Source organism: Miniopterus natalensis, chromosome 6 (assembly GCF_054644295.1).
Source record: "Miniopterus natalensis isolate mMinNat1 chromosome 6, mMinNat1.hap1, whole genome shotgun sequence".
Classification (NCBI taxonomy): domain Eukaryota; kingdom Metazoa; phylum Chordata; class Mammalia; order Chiroptera; family Miniopteridae; genus Miniopterus; species Miniopterus natalensis.
Window position 1 is genome coordinate 37,050,891 of NC_142086.1, and position 16,265 is coordinate 37,067,155.

The 16,265-nt window shown below is 38.2% G+C and overlaps 1 protein-coding gene across 1 annotated transcript in view; it reads right to left on the reverse strand.

The window, feature by feature from the left end:
• The window catches only part of LOC107527331 (cell surface glycoprotein CD200 receptor 4), an 80,361-nt gene that overhangs the window by 15,603 nt on the left and 48,493 nt on the right, over positions 1 to 16,265 (reverse strand). The gene's annotated exons all lie outside the window — the stretch shown is intronic.

The following is a 16,265-nucleotide window of genomic DNA, read 5'->3' on the forward strand; positions in this document are numbered from 1 at the left end:
TTTATTATATTATTATGTAAACAATATGTATTACATGGGTGAGAGTGTTTTTCAGTGTTTTTAAATAAATTCAGGAGTTTTGATATCTATGGAAAAATAAAACAACTCTCAACTAAAACACAAAGACAATGAATCTTTTGTTCAGAGACTATTATATTTATTTTATAATTCATGCTCCTTAGGATAGAAAATGGAATAATTAGTGATGTGGTTGTGTCCTTCTAAGTTTAAATGAGAGAGAATAAATCAGTAATGTCAATCTAAATGCCTGCCCCTAAGAGTGGCACTTCGGGCCAAAATAAATATGGAAAGTAAGTGGTATTAAAAATAACTAAGATGGCATTCAGGATGAACAAGTTGGAATTTTTTTAAGTTTTTTTTTTTTTTTTCTTATTTGGAGAATCCAAAAGTCAGCAAAACCAACAGATCTTCCTTCCTTCCTCCCTCCCCCCCTTCCTTCTTTCCTTCCTTCCCATTCAGTTATACATACTTCCAAAGAGTTCAACTGTAAACTTTTCTCACAGTTTTTGTTCCCATAAAATCATTCTGATTATGAGGATTAAATATCAAAGTTAATTCCTTTTCTCTGTCTTTTAAAGTAAAAATTAAGCCCTGCAACCTGCAAGTATTTTCCAACATGGAAGCTCACTTTTTCCCGTAAATTGACACAGTGTGCCCATGACAGGTAGGGTTTGCTGAGAGGTGACTAGGTGTACCTGTTACAGCTCACCTGTAACAGAGGTGAGTGTCAATAATCTTAGCACTTTAACATCAGCCATAATGGGGCCAATTTTTTATGTGAATGAAACTTGCTTGTGCTAAACTTGGCATTTCTCTCTCCTCTCCACTGTGGCTGTCACCTGCCTTTTCTGTGATATACACACGCCCTTGAATTTCACAGCCAAATAGAGATCACTTACATAGATGAAGAGAGAGGATTTTAAAGCAGATCTGAGAGGCAGTTAAATATGGAATTTAAAGAGACATTTCTGTCAGTCCCAAATCTGATCATCTGAAACACCTCAACGTATAACGCTCCTTACCTGACACTTGGAAGAGACATTGATGATGGAAGTCTCCATCAGGTGTTACCACTTGACCCCTGTGCTGCCCGCCATAGTGATGACCACTGGATTAATCTGAGGGGCAAATCTGGAGGGCCATGCTCTTTCCGCCACTCCAGGTGGCATCCCCCGACAGAGGGAAACTCCAACTTGGCAAAGGCTTAGAGGCGAGCAGGAGCATGGCTTGTTGGGATCAACTAGTGAGATGTGGGTAAGCATGCAGGTGCACAAGGGAAAGATGCTGACGATAAAACCAGAAAGAAGAGACTGGCGGGGAAGCAAGTTGTGAAGGCTCTTATGTTCTCGAGAGTTTGAACTTTAGCTTGTAAACACTATAGGGGTTGTTGTTTAATATTTATCCTCAATAGCTGACTCTATATTTTTAAAAAGAAAGTACTAGGTAATCATATAAACATATGCATGTTAACAGGGTCACAATATCCAAAGAAGTAACTCCATGGTGAGGAATCTAAGCATGGTGGATGTTCCATGTTCTTTCACCTTCCTCCATTCTATAACTTTCAACCAACCACCCTTCCCTTTATCATGACAGTTCTTATGGAATTGCTAGTATTTCACCCTTTCTTCACCCTCCTTTTCCTTTTTAAAGCCTGCAGTGATAATTTGCAATGGCCAGTCAGGCCCTACACCCAGTGGATTTTTCACCTAACACAACTATGCTCTACACACTCCTGTGATCAGCTGGGTGATTTCACCTCCTACTTCACTGAGGAGATAGAGGGTAGATTATCACATGTGCTCCAGAACCAGTGGTCGTATCACATCTTTTCTGGACCCTTTGTCTATAAATATCTCCCAGGCTTATCCAGTCTTATACACACAGACAAAATCCAATTGGCTTTTGAACATTCCCTTTCTTTTCTCACTACCATCCCTTAGCTTAAGTCCTAATCACCATGCACCTAGATACTGCAAAAGCCTCCTAACTCTGCCTCGGTCTCAAAACTATTCTGTCTTCAATTCATAGCTTACATTACACCAGGTACATCATTCTATAACACGGATGAGATTCGCTCAACTCTAAGACCCTTCAGAGAGCTCTCACTGCCTGAAGAAAACATTCAAATGCCTTTCTATTGGCTTTGAAAGCCCTTTTTCAAACTGGCTCACCCTTCCAATCCTGTCACTCCCTACATTGCCCCACACTTCAGAAGGAAACACCAAGCACCATGCATTTCTACATCTGTCCTCACATTGTTCCTGTGGTCTCATATATCCTACACAATGTTCTTTTCTATTATAATGTCCCTGTTCTTTTATTATTATTTTTAATATATCTGTTTTGATTTCAGAGAGAGGAAGGGAGAGGGAGAGAGAGAGATAGAAACATCAATGATGAGAGAGTCATCATTGATCAGCTGCCTCCTGCACGCCCCAACTGGGGATCGAGCCCCCAACCCAGGCATGTGCCCAGAGTGGGAATCGAATCACAATCTCCTGGATCCTTGGTCAATGCTAAACCACTGAGCCATGCCACTCAGGGCACCCCTCTTCCTTTAAGATCCAGTTCACATGTTGCATCCCCTGGGAAGCCTTCTCTGAGCCTTGGTGCTAACAGCTCCCTCCTCTAGACTCCTGGCACACTTCACATGATAGCTGTGCTCATGTCTGTGGGTTCCCACAAAACTGAGCTCCCTGAGGGCTCTCTCATAGTCTTGCTCATCTCTGTGTTCCCTGTGAAGCCTGTCACAGCTCCTGAGAGAGAAAGCTCTGTAATTTCCAAATGGAATTCAACTGCTTTGGGAAAGGAGGGGCGGGTCTTTCAGGGTCCCTCACACCACAGCATTCAGGTCCCCATATTCTTCAACTGGGCACAAGGCTGGCCCTCAGACCAGACCATCAACTATGTTTCTGAGGAAGTTCAAAACGCCATCCCTTCAGTACTGGCCTCTAGGGAAAAAATACAAAAAGAGTGTATTACCTTCTGTAGGAGGATGTGAATGGTTCTGCTTTCTGTCCACAGATAAAGCTAGAAAAATATTCAGAGAAAAGTAGGTGAAATCAATTTTAGGTACTTAAATAAAAGAAGCCACTATTTCTCCACAAAAACTTATATATGACATAATAGAAAAATCAATTAACCAAAACTAGATTACATTAAAAGCCTTGCAAGACAGCCCTGGCTCAGTGGCTCGGTTGGTTGGAGCATCCTCCCATACTCCGAAAGGCTGCAGGTTTCATTCCCAGCTAGGGCGCACACCTAGACTACGGGCTCAATCTCCCATCCAGGCACCTATGAGAAGCAACTGACTCATGTTTCTCTCTCATGTTGATGTTACTCTCTCTTTCCTTTCCTCTCTCTCTAAAATCAATGGGAATATATCCTCAAGTGAGGATTAAATAAACTAATTAAAAATTTTTCTAATCCTCACCTGAGGTTATTTTTTCCATTGCTTTTCAGAGAGAGTGGGAGGGGAGAGAGAGAGAAATGGAAACAGCGATGTGAGAGAGACATCAGCTGGTTGCCTCATGCTCGAGTCTCCCACAACAGTCAGGGCTGGGAATCGAACCTGCAGCCTAGATACATGTCCTTAGCTGGAATCCAACTCAGGGCCCTTCAGTTGAGGCCAAAGCTCTAACCACTGAACAAAAACAGTTAGGGAAATAAATAAAAAATTTTAAAAAGCCTTGCAAAACAAATCAGTTATTCCATCATTAAATGGAAAGATATATTAACATTTGAAAATTACATTCATAAACTATTAATCAATGTTTTTCCATTTGTGAAACACCTCGTTTTGTATTTAACTACTATTTTGTATGAGCTAACCCTGCCTCCACCCCTTCCTTAGAAACAATGGATGGGCCCATCATGGGCACTTCACATGAGCTGGGCTGATTACAGTCCTTTCTCCAGATGCCACTCCTGATTAAAGATTTTTGGTCCAGTGACAGGTACCTTGCCCAGCTGAATAAATTATGGTACTTTCTTGAGAATTTTTCTTTCTTTTCTCACTACCATCCCCTAGTTTAATTCCTAATCACCATGCACCTAGATACTGCAAAAGCCTCCTAACTCTGCCTCGGTCTCAAAACTATTCTGTCTTCAATTCATACCTTACATTGCAACCAGGTACATCATTCTATAACATGGATGAGATTCGCTCAACTCTAAGACCCTTCAGAGAGTTCTCACTGCCTGAAGAAAACATTCAAATGCCTTTCTATTGGCTTTGAAAGCCCTTTTTCAAACTGGCTCACCCTTCCAATCCTGTCACTCCCTACATTGCCCCACACTTCAGAAGGAAACACCAAGCACCATGCATTTCTACATCTGTCCTCACATTGTTCCTGTGGTCTCATATGTCCTACACAATGTTCTTTGTCTATTATAATGTCCCTGTTCTTTTATTATTTTTTTTAAATATATCTTTACTGATTTCAGAGAGAGGGAGAGAGAGAGATAGAAACATCAATGATGAGAGTGTCGTCATTGATCAGCTGCCTCCTGCACGCCCCAACTGGGGTTTGAGCCTCCAACCCAGGCATGTGCCCTGAGTGGGAATCAAACCATCTCCTGGGTCCTTGGTCAATGCTAAACCACTGAGCCATGCCAGGCCGGGGCCCCTCTTCCTTTAAGACCCAGTTCACATGATGCATCCCCTGGGAAGCCTTCTCTGAGCCTTGGTGCTAACAACTCCCTCCTCTAGACTCCTGGCACACTTCACATGATAGCTGTGCTCATGTCTGTGGGCTCCCACAAAACTGATCTACCTGAGGACTCTCTCATAGTCTTGCTCATCTCTGTGTTCCCTGTGAAGCCTATCATAGCGCCTGAGAGAGAAAGCTCTGTAATTTCCAAATGGAATTCAACTGCTTTGGGAAAGGAGGGGTGGGTCATTCAGGGTCCCCCACACCACAGCATTCAGGTCCCCATATTCTTCAACTGGACACAAGGCTGGCCCTCAGACCAGACCATCAACTATGTCTCTGAGGAAGTTCAAAACTCCATCCCTTTGGTGCTTACCTCTAGGTGAAAAATACAAAAAAATATTTTACCTTCCACAGGAGGTTGTGAATGGTTCTGCTTTCTGTCCACAGATAAAGCTAGAAAAGTATTCAGAGAAAAGTAGATGAAATCAATTTTAGGTACTTAAATAAAGGAAGCCATTATTTCTCCACAAAAACTTCTGTACATGATAGAAAATCAATTAACCAAAACTAAATTACATTGAAAGTCTTGCAAAACAAATGAGTTATTTCATCATTAAATGGGAAAAAAAATATGTTAACATTTGAAAATTACATTTATAAGCTATTAATCAATGATTTCCTATTTATGAGACACCTTGTTTTGTACTTGACTACTATTTTATAGGAACTAACCCTGCCTCCACCCCTTCCCTAGGAACAATGGATGGGCCTATCACGGGCATCTCACATGAGCTGGGCTGATGACAGTCCTTTCTCCACATGCCACCCGATTAAAATTGTTTGGTCCAATGGTGGGCACCTCACCCAAGGGGACAAGTCAGAGTACTTTCATAAGAATTTTGGTACCAGGGCTGAGAAGAATAGTTCATTCTTCTTCCTTCCCCATTTTTCCTACCGTGATGGTTAATTATATGTCAACTTTGCTAGATCATGGTTCCCAGATATTGAGTCAAACATTATTCTAAATGTTTCTATGAAGACATTTTTAGATGAGATTGACATTTAAGTCAGTAGATATTGACTAAAGCAAATTAGTCTCCATAATGTGGATGGGCCTCATCCAATCAGTCAAAGACCTTAATAAAAAAGAGGACTGACTTCCTGAGAAAGAACATTCTGCCAGCAGACTGCCTTCAGACTTGAACCACAATTCTCTCCTGGGTCTCCAGGTTGCTGGCCCACCCTTCAGATTTTAGACTTGCCAAGCTTCTATAATTACATAAGACAATTCCTTAAAATAAGTCTCTCTCTCTCCACACACACACACGCACACACACTGTTGGTCCATTTCTCTGAGAAACCCTGACTAATACATTTACCTTGGGAAGACGAAAACAGAAGCAGAGTGGGGTGGGGGGTAGGGGATAGAGGATGGGGGAAAGTAGGGTGTGGGAGGTGAGGGGAGGAGGTTGAGGGGAGAGATGACAGTCTTCCACTTAGCTCAAATGTCTAATTCCACAGTTCCAAGACCCCCATGCATTCCTCCCTTTGGGTTTTACAGAGTTTTTGACAATCAAAGTAGTCTTAATCTGAAGTTTGATTTCTGAAAAACTTCAGTTTTATAGTATTGTTTTTAAAAACAACAATGATTTTAAAGTATTTCTTATCATTTTAAGGGCCTAAAAAAGTTCTTTCCCTGGGTTTAACCATTCAATAAGCATTTATGAGTCCTCTGAGAAGTGTTAACTGGTCACAAGAAAAGGAAAATGGTAAATATTTCTATATGTCAGTTTCTTCTATAGGATCTTATTTAAGGCCACATAAAACCTTTCTTTCTTTAATAAATATTCTACCCATTCTGCACCTAAAATATGGTTGAAATTAGTTCAACTTGCAACTTAAACAGTTGTATAAGTGCTATTCCTCAAGATAACAATCATACTTTGGTATGCAACAATATTATAATATATGTATTTCCAGTTTCATACATGGAATATTAAAAAGATAATGTATTCAAGCATTGAAATGTAATGAAATTGATCATTTTTATTGACTCATCAGGGATACTTCTAAGTGAAACTGGAAGGGTGTATGCATGTATATGTACGTACAAGTGAAGAATACAACAATTATTAGTATAGCTTGGTACTTGTTATGGGTTGAATTATGTCTTCCAAAAGTTCATATGTTGAAGTCCTTTCCTGTTAGCTCAAAATGTGACCTTATTTAAAAATACCTTAATTGCAAATGTAATTAGTTAAGATGTGGTCACACTGGAGTAAAGTGAGTCCCTAATTCAGTATGATTGGTATCTTTAAAAAAAGAAGAAATTTAGCAAACAGACATGAACACAGGGAGAACACCATGTTGAATTGGAGTTATAGTGCCACAAGCCAAGGAATAACAGAAGTCAGGAAAAAGTCTGAAACAGATCCTTTCCTGGTGCCTTCAGAGGGGGCATAGCCTTGCCAATACCTTCATCTCGAACTTCTAGCCTCCACAACTGAGGCAATAAATTTTTGCTGTCAAAGCCACTCAGTTTGTGGTGCTTTGTTTCAGCAGCCCTAGCAAACTAATACAGTGCTCCTGACTTTTTCCATACTATGGGATCAGTAATTTTAAAAAAAATTTTAACCACTTTATTGAGGTATGGTTGAAATGTGAAAAATAGTATCTATTCAATATATATAATTTTTTGAGTTTAGGGATAAGTGTTGACCCATGAAACCATCACCACCATCAAGGTCAAAGACATATCCATCATAATCCAAAGTTTCTTCCCAGCCCCTTTATTGTTATTATTATTTATTGTTAGTGTGTGGTAAACACTTAACATAAGATCTAGTTTCCTGACAAATTTTAAGTATACTGTAGAGTATTTATTGTTAGCTATGGACACTAGGCTATATAGTATATCTCCACAATTTATTTATCTTACATAAGTGAAACTTTGTACCCTTTGACCATCAGCTCCCCCCTTCCTTCCCCAGCCTCTGGCAATCATCAGTCTACTCTCTGCTTCTATAACTTTGACTAATTTAGATTCCACATATAAGTGAGATCATACAATATTTGCTTTTATGTGAATGGTTTATTTCATTTAGCCTAATGTCCTTCAGGTCCATTCATGTTGTTGCAAATTACAGGATTTCCTTCTTTTTAAAGGCTGAATAACATTCCATTTTATGTATTTATCCAATCATCCATTAGTGGACATTCAGGTCATTCTATGTCTCGGCTACTGTGAATAATGCTGCAGTGAACATGGGAGTACAGGTGTCTCTTTCAGATCTTAATTTCAATTCTTTTGAATAAATGCCTAGAAGTGGGATTGATGAATATTATGGTAGATCTATTTTTCATTTTTTGAGAAATCTTCATACTGTTTCCATGCTGGTTGTACCAATTTGCATTTTCATCAACAGTGTACCAGGGTTCCCTTTACTCCAGATCCTCACCAACACTTCTCTTTTGTTTTCTTGATGATAGTCATCCTAAGATGTGTGAGGTAATACCTCATTGTGATTTGATTAGTATTTACCTGGTGATTAGTGGTGTGTAGCGCCTTTTAATATACCTGCTGACCATTTGTATGTCTTCTTTGGAGTTATATTTACTCAGGTCTTTTGTCTATCTTTTAATTGGGGTTATTTGTCATTTTGCTATTGAGTTGCAGGAGTTCACTATATATTTTGGATATTAATCTCTTATAAAATACAGTCATGCATCACATAGCAACTTTTGAGTCACTGATGGACTGCATATGCAATGGTGGTCCCACAAGATTGTAATGGAACTGAAAAATGCCCATTCACTTAGTGATGTTGTAGCTGTAATGCTTTATGCTTGTGTTTGTGGTGATGCTGATGTAAACAAACCTACTGCATTTCCAGTCATATAAAAGTACAGCACTTGAAATTATGTACAGCATATAACACTTGATAATAATAATAAACAATTGTTACTGGTTTATATATTTACTATGCTATACTTTTTATCATTATTTCAGAGTCTACTTTTTCTACTTATAAAAACACAGTTTACTATAAAACAGTATATAGTGTTAAGCCTGCAGTAGCCTCATACATTTTGTGTTTACCCGGTCCCTTGGTTGCATCATTTTCTCTTGTGCTTGATTTAATCTTATGTTGTTTTGTACAGTAACAGGCTGTAGAGCTTGTAGCCTAGGGGCAATACACTGTACCATATAGCCTAGGTGTTTAGTAGGCTACACCATCTCGGTTTAAGTAAGTACACTCTAAAGTATTTGCACAAGGATGAAATCACCTAATGACAAATTTCTCAGAATGTATGCTCATTGTTAAGTGCTGCATGACTATATATAGTTTATAAACATTTTCTCCCACTCTGTTGTAGGTTTTTTAATTGTATTATTGATTGCTGTGCAGGCTCCCATAAAAGAAATAATTGGTATCAGTTATGGCCTTGGGACCAACTATGGCAGCAGGGACTGTAGTATGTCACCCACCCTTCTTTTGTAAGCTTTCTCAGAAGTTGTAACCAAAAAGAATCTTGGAAAAACTGTGCCTGAATAAAGTCAACTTAATGTAAAAACAAACAAACAACAATGGATATAAATGGTGCAAAGAGTGGACTGCAATATATGCTTTGAGTACCCACTCACATCTTCTTTATTCATCTCCCAACTGCTGAGAATGTTGATTATTAAAATCTCATGACTGCCCCCTTCTCTGGGGAATTGCCCTCAGCTGAGTTGAAGTTGCCTCATCTGAGAAAATACACACTGCCCACCCCCACCATCGCAGTAGCTGACAGCCAATGCCTAAGTGGTACAGAGGTACAAAAGTGTAATCCCTTTCTTCAAGGCAGCCAACTCTGCAATGTATTTTATGTTCCAAAGCTTCAAATGGGAGTATCCTGAATCTAGTCTCCAGCTGAATCCTTCCTTGGCTTTCTTCCCTTGTCCTATCTTGCTTCTCTCACTTCCACTCTTCTAAGTAATAAATCTCAATAAACCAAGTGCCCAAGACCATACCTCTATCTACCTGTACTATAACAACTTGTTTGCTTTGTGACTAGTAAAACCTTTCTACCTTTTTCTATGATTCTGGGTGTTGTAATTTGCTAAGAAAATCCACTTATTGTGAGATTATAAAATATCTCCCTATATTTCTATAATTTTATTTATATCTTACTACTTGATGTCTCTGGAAATTATTTTGATTACACTATGACAGGATCTTTCTCACCCTTCATCTTTCTTTTCTTCCTTCCTTCCTATATTTGTTTATTTATTGTGGATACTCAATCATCCCAATATCATTCATTCAATTTCCATTCTTTATTTATTCAAGTTTTTCGTCTTTAATCTTTGTTATTTTTATTTATCTGTATTGTTAAAAATATTACTGTCCCCTTTTTTCTCCATTGAACCCCTCTATCCTGCTCCCATGCCCCCACACCCCTCCAGGCCTTCACCATGCAATTGTCTGTGTTCGTGGGTTATGCATATATGAATATAAATTCTTAGGTTAATCTCTCCCTACACAACACATCCCACCCCACCCCTGCCTTCCCTCTTAGATTCCTCAATCTGTTCCATGCTTCCATGTATCTGGATCTATTTTGTTCATCAGTTTATTTTGTTCATTAGATTCCACATATGAGCGAGATCATGTGATACTTGTCTTTCTCAGATATGAGTATTGCTACCCCAGCTTTTTTTCCCCCTGCGATTTGCTTAGAACATTTTTTCCATCCCTTCACTCTCATCCTGTGTGAGTCTTTTGGTCTAAGGTGGGTCTATTGTAGACAGAATATTTTCTTATCCATTCAGCTACCACATGTCTTTTGATTGGAGCATTTAATCCATTTACAGTTAAGGTTATTATTGATAGGTACTTATCTATTGACTTTTTCATTCTTTACTATGTTTCTCTCTCTCACTTTCTACTTTTTATTACGGCAGCCCCTTTAACATTTCTTGCAATGCTGGTTTGATGATGATAAGCTCCTTTAGCCTTGTTTTGACTGTCTAGGAAGGTCTTTATTTCACCATTTATTTTGAATGATAGCCTTGCTGGATAGAGTAGTTTTGGTTTCAGAGCTTTGCTTTTCATTACCTTGAATGCTTCATGCCATTCCCTTCTGGCCTGTAGAGTTTCTGATGAAATCAGCTGACAGCCTTATGGGAGCTCCTTTGTAGATAACAGATTGTTTTTCTCTTCCTGCCTTTAAGATTCTCTCTTTGTCTTGAATTTTTGGCATTTTAATTATGATGTGTCTGCATGTGGACCTCTTTGGGTTCTTGCTGGGACTCTCTGTGCCTTCTGAACTTGTGTGACTTTTTTCTTGACCAGGTTAGGGAAGTTTTCTGCCATTGCTTCTTCAAATGCATTCTCTAGCCCTTGCTCACTTTATTCCCTTTCTGGTACTCCTACAATGTGAATATTGTTATGTTTTATGATGTCTCACAGCTCCCTTATACTGTCCTCCTGTTTTTCAATTGTTTTCTCTTTTTGGCTCTCTAATTGAGTGATTTTTTTTCTATCCTGTTCTTTAATTCACTGATCTAATCCTCAGCTTCCTCTAATCTGCCGTTTTTTCCTTCCAATGTATTTTTATTTCTACTATGTCATTCTTAATTTTCTCCATAGGTTCCATTGTCTTTCATCTTTGAAATAAACAAAGTCCAATACACATATAAATCTGTTTTATTTTATTGATCTATTTGTCTATTTATAAGCATTTACCACACTATTGTAATTTTTATGTTTGCATTTATGTCTGATAAGAGAAGTCCTCTCTCATTGTTCTTCCTCATTCTTTCTTTATTCACCAGAATATTCTTGGCCACTTTTGTAGTCTTTTACTTGTTTCCATATAATCTTTAGGATTATCTTGACAACATTCACAAAAATATTCTATTGATAGATTTATTGTGACTGTATTGAATATGTAGATTAAATTGGTGAGAAATACCACATTAGCATTGCTGAGCTTTCTGATACATGAATATAGATATTTCTTAATGTAATACAAGAAAATTTAATTTTTTACACTGGCTAGTGTGGCTCAGTTGGTTGGAGCATCGTCCCATACACCAAAATGTGGTTGGGTTCAGTTCCCAGCCAGGACATATACTCAGGTTTCAGGTTTGATCCCCAGTGAAGGCACATGCAGGAGGGAGCTGATCGATGTTTCTCTCTCACATTGATGTTCCTCTCTCTCTCTTTCCTCTCTCTCTCTGTTTCCCCCCACTTCCTCTCTCTAAAATCTGGTTTTTTTAATCACTGTTAATTTAAAAAAAATTTTTTTGTTTTCACTGATATCTGGAACGTTTGTTAAGTTTATTTGTAGTTTTAATATTTTGTTTTCTGCTGCTATTGTAAATAGGGGTTTTTATACTATTACTGTTGGTGTATACAATGATATTTACTCTTGGTGTATACAATGATATTTTAGTGATATTTTAAGCAAGTTGATGATATTTAGAAAGATGTGTTTATTTAGAAAGATTACTTACGGAAAAGGAAACTAAAGCCAGTATGCAAGTGTAATGATAGTTTAGACAAGTAGTGATAAAAAATTTAAAAAAGACAATTTAAAATAGTAGCAGTGGAAATAAAGAGAGAAAAAATGTTGAAAAGTTTTGGAGGTATATTTGTAAGTATCTATTGACAGATTTGAAGTAGATAATGAGAGAAGAAAGAGTTGGTATGTAAATGGTTATATGTTTAATTGAAATAGAAAATTCAGGAGTACACAAAAATTTCATGGTAAGGATTATGGACTGAGTTTCCATATGTTAAACTGAAGATGCCTATTATATCATAGGTAAGTAGAGATGTCCAATAAGCTTTTCAAATACATGTATTTAACTCCAGAAAGATGTCAGGGAAGGAGTGAAGATTTGTAGTCATAATGAAGTAGAAATCTATTAAAGCCAGACAGTAGATGAGATTGAAGGTGGAACATCATTCCTCAGAAGAGATTTACCCAACTACCCTTCTGTCTGAACTCTGACTTTACTTAATACTCACTGAAACTATCAACTTTTAAAATTTTATCACTATTTAAAAAGAGTGGAAATAAAATGTAATTTTAGAATTAATAATTATTTTATATCCATAAGAGTGATTACTTTGATTGCAGTATATTTCTAAGGCATTTGTATCCCAAGGAACATTTGAACCACAATTCAAGTTTTACCTAAATGGCTTCTTTTTTTACTTTGTTTCTCCTTACTTACAATAGTAGATCTTCAGGGATGGCAGCAATTATTTGGTGACTCTGTCAGATAGTTCTGGATATTTAGATAAAATATAGACCCAGGAAATATAGCAAGAATTCTTACTGAGAATTAAATTCAGAGTTCTGCTAAGAGAATAAGAACATCACACTCAATAACTAGGAGGCTAGTTGTTCAATTTAAGAACCAGCAGAAAATGGATTTCTAAACTACTTTTTGTTCTCAGTTATCTCTGATAGTATTTCTCAATGTTCTTTGCAACATTTAAGTGTGGTTTTAAAATATGCCCAATAATACACTATCTTTTTATCTGCAGTGAATGAAGATAATTATCTGGTACTGAGAAAGTCAAAATAACAGTAATTTAGCATTTGCAACACAGGTCAAGTTCTTAGGAAATTCTAATGTCATGCTTTTAACATTGGAAATTATTAAGTCATAACATTAGTGGTTTGTCTTATACTTAATAGGAGAGGGATTGGAGAACAAGAAACACACAGAACTCACTAATGTGTAGAAGTTCTAGAATCCATCCAGGGAAATATTTAGAGCTCCTTGAATAAAATTCAGCCCTACCTCTGCCCCAAAATTATTCTCCATGACTGGACACTTACTTCTGTCTTTTGAGTCATCCCTTCCTTTCTTATGAAAGTTGACATGTTTTGTAGCTGTGTAGTTTTCTTCTTTGATTTTTTTCAGTCCTCTCCAAGGATATTTTTTCCGTTGCTTTTCAGACAGAGTGGAAGGGTGAGAGAGAAACATCGATGTGAGAGAGACATCTTGATTGGTTGCCTCCCACACACACCCTGACTGGGGCCATGGATTGAGCCTGCAACCGAGGTCCATGCCCTTAACCAGAACTGAACCTGAGACCCTTCAGTCTGTGGGCTGATGCTCTAACCACTGAGTCAAACTGACTAGGGCTGAGTAGTTTTCTTAGCCTGATTTGGTAGCAGTAGAATTATAGGGCTCCAATATTGTTTTTATTTTCTACTCCCTTTGTAACTTTTAGTATAAACCAGTGGCATTTCTGCTGACGTAATTCTTTTAGAAATTTTATAGATACACTGTGAGAGTGTGGAAGGGTGAGAGAGAAACTTTAGTGGAAACTTTATAGTTTCCACTGTGTGTTTTTTGTTCTCCAATCCCTCTCCAATCCCTTCACTAATCTCTTAAGGCTAAGTCTTCTTCTACCTTTGACTTCTGCTGAGATGACAATGCCCTTAAGCTTTTCAGTGTTCTTTTGTCTCATTGGGAGGATTTAAGAGGCATACCCTTAAACTCTATAGAAGTCCATTTGTCTGATTGAAAGGTGCTGTTAGTAAAATGCCTTTTATCTTTCTGAGGTCCTAACAAAGGATTTTATGTCCACATCTTTGGCTTTTCCTTTAAGCCATGCTTTCCTACAAGTTCCCTGGATTAAAGTCATTCCATCTGCTCCTTGGTTCCAAAGCCACCTCCATATTTTTAAAAATATTTCTATTGACTTTTTTAGAGAAAGAGGAAGGGAGGGGAACAGAGAGAGAGAAACATCAATGTAAGAGCAAAACATTGATTGGCTGCCTCCTGTATGCCTCTTACCAGGGATACAGCCCACACCCCAGGCATGCACCCTGACTGGGAATTGAACTGTGACTTCCTGGTTCATAGACCAATGTTCAACCACTGAGCCACATAAGCCAGGCCCTTGTTCTACTTTTAAAATGTATATCTTTTTATAGCCCTGTTTGTTTTTCTCTTGAAACACATCCTCCAGTTTTCCAGGGTCTGTAAGAAAACCTCTTATCTATTGTTAGTAAGATGAATAATCATTAAACTACTGTATGCCCTCCCCTCCATCAGAAGCTGAAATGTCTTTAATAACCTAATCTCAGAAGTGACATATCACCACTTCTGAGTATACTGTTGGTCACACAGATCAACCTGATACAAGTATGGGATGGAACTATACAATGGTATGAATACATAGTGAGGATCATGAGGAGCTATCCTAGGGGATGGTTACCATAAGAATTGAGGGTTGCTCTGTAAAACAGGGTAGCTTTTGAAAAGACTTGAAGGAATGAGGAACAAACACAGAAATATCTGGGGTAAAATGTTCCAGGCAGATGTAAAGTGCTTTGGAGAAGGCCCACAATTGGTGTGTTCAAGGAACAATAAGAAAATGTGTGTGGCTGGAGTAGAATGCAACCTAATTCAGTAAAAGTGTGCTATAGACATCTAAATAAATTGTTTCTTAGAACATGAACCAGTTGAGTTAATACTATTTGCTAAGCAGCCCATCATTTTCCCATTAATTTTAAGTGCCATTTTTAATATATACTATATTTGTCTATAAAATTGTTTTTCTGAACTTCCTATTCCATGTCAAACAACTCTCTAATACCAGTATAAAGTTAGAATAAACTTTTATATGTGACAAAATTCCCTTAGAAAAATAAGATAGTATTACTATAATAATAAAATTAATTATTCAGTTAATTTTTTTCTAGATATTTTATCATTTTATTCTTTAGTATTAAATATAGATTTTGTCCAGTGAAATTTCTACTGGAATTTGAGTTTAGATTTTACTAAATGATTATGGTTCTTTTAAATTTTATTTGTTCTACACGGGAATAATTCAACTTCTCATATCCCTTTTGGTAACTTGCCTTAATGTTGCTAATCCCTCACCACTTCCTGTATACACACCCTTTGCCCTGTGATTTTTAGTCTTCCCCCCACTAGAAGTACAGTATATTTCTCCATCCGTGATATTGGGCTTAGCCCTGTAATTTGCTTTGTCGGATGTAATTTAGGCAGAAGTGACAGTGTGAGCGAGTTATTGGCTTCGACCTTAAAAGGGATTACTACTGCATGAGAAGGACATGGCTTAAATAGCCTACCAGGTCCCAGAAGACTAAATGACACATGAATCAGGCTTGACCTGAACTCTCAGCCTGGAGTTAAGCCTCAACAAATTCCAGACTAGATCAGCCAGACCTCAGCTGACCTGCAGATCTGCAGCCTGAATCAGAGCTGCCCCAACCAAACCACAGACCTAAGAACGTAAGAATAAATGTTTAGGCAGAATCGGAGGAAACAAGATGGCGGCGTGCGTAACAGCTGCACCCGCCGCCTCCCGCAACCACATCAAAATCACAACGAAAATACAGAACCACCGTCACTCAGAGCCTCCTGAAATCTGGCTGAACAGAAGCCCCACAATCAGGGACCCAAAGAAGCACCCAGACTGGTAAAAGGGGTGGAGACGCGGGCGGATCGGGGCTGAATCCCAGAGATGTGGCTGCCGGCCCACACCCGGTATCGCAAGTTAAACCCAGGAGGGAATCTCGGCAGTGGGGGTTTCC